General features: G+C 44.0%; 3 non-coding genes across 3 annotated transcripts; all 3 read right to left on the reverse strand.

Moving 5' to 3' along the window:
* Positions 1-1316: 1316 nt before the first annotated feature.
* On the reverse strand, positions 1317-1389 carry trnav-uac (transfer RNA valine (anticodon UAC)). The gene has a single exon. It is a non-coding gene; the product is annotated as a tRNA-Val (tRNA).
* A 560-nt stretch (positions 1390-1949) lies between these two features.
* Positions 1950-2022, reverse strand: trnav-uac (transfer RNA valine (anticodon UAC)). Its single transcript has one exon. It is a non-coding gene; the product is annotated as a tRNA-Val (tRNA).
* A 1276-nt stretch (positions 2023-3298) lies between these two features.
* trnav-uac (transfer RNA valine (anticodon UAC)) lies at positions 3299-3371 on the reverse strand. The gene has a single exon. It is a non-coding gene; the product is annotated as a tRNA-Val (tRNA).
* Between the last annotated feature and the right edge of the window lie 186 nt (positions 3372-3557).

Raw genomic sequence — 3557 nt, forward strand, 5'->3', positions numbered from 1 at the left:
GACAGAACAAAAGCCTCTGTCTGTTTCCGCCCAGTTTCGAGCTGGTCAACTTTTGCGTGTAAGGCGAACGTGATGACCACTACACTTCAGAAACCTGTTGGAAAATCACTTTTGCTTTAACACCTCTAGGCAGGCTTATCCTTTTGTAGCGTTGCGTGAGAACGCAATAGACCCCGACTTAAGCAACCTTGGAAAAAGTCATCCTTGTTTTCGCCCAGTTTTGAATTTGGGACCTTTCGCGTATGAGGCTAACGTGATAACCACTATACTACTGAAACTTATCTGGAAAAGAAGCAGGAATTCTCCTGGAATGTCGCAAAGAGTTTATGCATTCTCTCAAAAATAAAACTCTGTTTCTGCTCAGCTTCGAACCAAGGACCTTTTGCGTGTTAGGCTAACGTGACGACCACTATATTACAGAATCTCGAAAAAATTACTCTCGTGCTGTTTCAGGTAAAATTGGTACTGTAATCTGCCCTGAAAGCAGATTGACAATCTGAGAAAATCCCACAGACTGTAGGACAGAGTTCATTCTGTGTGGCAGTCTGCTCAGAGTTCCTTAAAAACTTGCCTTCTCCTAGCTCGAATTTAAGGTCTTTGCAGCTTCGACCATATGCTTACCAGAGAGCCATTTCAGCAGAGACAGAACAAAAGCCTCTGTCTGTTTCCGCCCAGTTTCGAGCTGGGGACCTTTCGCGTGTAAGGCGAACCGTGTAAGGTGAACGTGAAGACCACTACACTACAGAAACCTGTCGGAAAACCTCTGTTGCTATAACACCTCTGGGCAGGTTTATCCTTTTGTAGCGTTGCGTGAGAATGCAACAGACCCCCGACTTAAGCAACCTTGGAAAAAGTAATCGTTGTTTCCTACCATTTTCAAACTGGGGCCCTTTTGTTTGGGAAGCGAAAACGATGACCACTACTCTACAGAAACTTATCTGGAAAAGCAGCAGGATTCTTCTGGAACGTCGCAAAGAGTTTATGCATTCTCTCAAAAATAAAACTCTGTTTCTGCTCAGCTTCGAACAAATGACCTTTTGCGTGTCAGGCTAATGTGATGACAACTATATTACAGCATCTCAAAAATTTACTCTTGTGCTCTTTCAGGTAAAATGTATACTGTAATCTGTCCTCAAAGCAGATTGACAATCTGAGTAAATCCCACACACAGTAGGACATAGTTCATTCGGTGTGGCAGTCTGCTCAGAGTTCCTTAAAAACTTGCCTTCTCCTAGCTCGAATTTAAGGTCTTTGCAGCTTCGACCACCTGCTTACCAGAGAGCCATTTCAGCAGAGACAGAACAAAAGCCTCTGTCTGTTTCCGCCCAGTTTCGAGCTGGGGACCTTTCGCGTGTAAGGCGAACGTGATGACCACTACACTACAGAAACCTGTTGGAAAATCACTTTTGCTTTAACACCTCTAGGCAGGCTTATCCGCGTTGCGTGAGATCGCAACAGACCCCGACTTAAGCAACCTTGGAAAAAGTCATCGTTGTTTCCTCCCATTTTCGAATTTGGGACCTTTCGCGTATGAGGCTAAAGTGATAACCACTATACTACTGAAACTTATCTGGAAAAGAATCAGGAATTCTCCTGGAATGTCGCAAAGAGTTTATGCATTCTCTCAAAAATAAAACTCTGTTTCTGCTCAGCTTCGAACAAATGACCTTTTGCGTGTCAGGCTAATGTGATGACAACTATATTACAGCATCTCAAAAATTTACTCTTGTGCTCTTTCAGGTAAAATGTATACTGTAATCTGTCCTCAAAGCAGATTGACAATCTGAGTAAATCCCACACACAGTAGGACAGAGTTAACTCGGCGTGGCAGTCTGATCAGAGTTCCTTAAAAACTTGCCTTCTCCTACGCCGAAATTAAGATCTTTGCAGCTTCGACCACCTGTTTAACAGAGAGCCATTTCAGCAGAGATAGAACAAAAGCCTCTGTCTGTTTCCGCCCAGTTTCGAGCTGGGGACCTTTCGCGAGTAAGGCGAACGTGAAGACCACTACACTACAGAAACCTGTTGGAAAATCACTTTTGCTTTAACACCTCTAGGCAGGCTTATCCTTTTGTAGCATTGCGTGAGAACGCAACAGACCCCGACTTAAGCAACCTTGGAAAAAGTCATCCTTGTTTTCGCCCAGGTTCGAATTTGGGACCCTTCGCGTATGAGGCAAACGTGATAACCACTATACTACGGAAACTTATCTGGAAAAGCAGCAGGAATTCTCCTGCGACGTCGCAAAGAGTTTATGGATTCTCTCAAAAATAAAACTCTGTTTCTGCTCAGCTTCGAACTGAGGAACTTTTGCGTGTTAGGCTAACGTGACGACCACTATATTACAGAAACTCGAAAAGTTTACTCTCGCGCTGTTTTGGGTAAAATTTATACTGTAATCTGCCCTGAAAGCAGATTGACAATCTGAGTAAATCCCACACACAGTAGGACAGAGTTAATTCGGCGTGGCAGTCTGCTCAGAGTTCCTTAAAAACTTGCCTTCTCCTAGCTCGAATTTAAGGTCTTTGCAGCTTCGACCACCTGCTTACCAGAGAGCCATTTCATGCCTTCCCCAAGCTCGAATTTAAGGTCTTTGCAGCTTCGACCACCTGCTTACCAGAGAGCCATTTCAGCAGAGATAGAACAAAAGCCTCTGTCTGTTCCCGCCCAGTTTCGAGTTGGGGACCTTTCCCATGTAAGGCGAACGTGAAGACCACTACACTACAGAAACCTGTTGGAAAATCACTTTTGCTTTAACACCTCTAGGCAGGCTTATCCTTTTGTAGCATTGCATGAGAATGCAACAGACCCCGACTTAAGCAACCTTGGAAAAAGTCATCCTTGTTTTCGCCCAGTTTCGAATTTGGGACCTTTCGTGTATGAGGCTAACGTGATAACCACTATACTACTGAAACTTATTTGGAAAAGAAGCAGGAATTCTCCTGGAATGTCGCAAAGAGTTTATGCATTCTCTCAAAAACAAAACTCTGTTTCTGCTCAGCTTCGAACTGAGGAACTTTTGTGTGTCAGGCTAACGTGACGATCACTATATTACAGCATCTCAAAAATTGACTCTTGTGCTCTTTCAGGTAAAATCTATACTGTAATCTGTCCTCAAAGCAGATTGACAATCTGAGTAAATCCCACACACAGTAGGACAGAGTTCATTCGGTGTGGCAGTCTGCTCAGAGTTCCTTAAAAACTTGCCTTCTCCTAGTTCGAATTTAAGGTCTTTGCAGCTTCGACCACCTGCTTACCAGAGAGCCATTTCAGCAGAGACAGAACAAAAGCCTCTGTCTGTTTCCACCCAGTTTCGAGCTGAGGACCTTTCGCGTGTAAGGCGAACGTGATGACCATTACACTACAGAAACCTGTTGGAAAATCACTTTTGCTTTAACACCTCTAGGCAGGCTTATCCTTTTGTAGCGTTTCGTGAGAACGCAACAGACCCCGACTTAAGTAACCTTGGAAAAAGTCATCCTTGTTCTCGCCCAGTTTCGAATTTGGGACCTTTCGCGTATGAGGCAAACGTGATAACCACTATACTACGGAAACTT

The sequence above is a fragment of the Sinocyclocheilus grahami genome, unplaced genomic scaffold (genome assembly GCF_001515645.1).
Source record: "Sinocyclocheilus grahami isolate Dianchi unplaced genomic scaffold, SAMN03320097.WGS_v1.1 scaffold1278.1, whole genome shotgun sequence".
In the NCBI taxonomy this organism is placed as follows: Eukaryota; Metazoa; Chordata; class Actinopteri; order Cypriniformes; family Cyprinidae; genus Sinocyclocheilus; species Sinocyclocheilus grahami.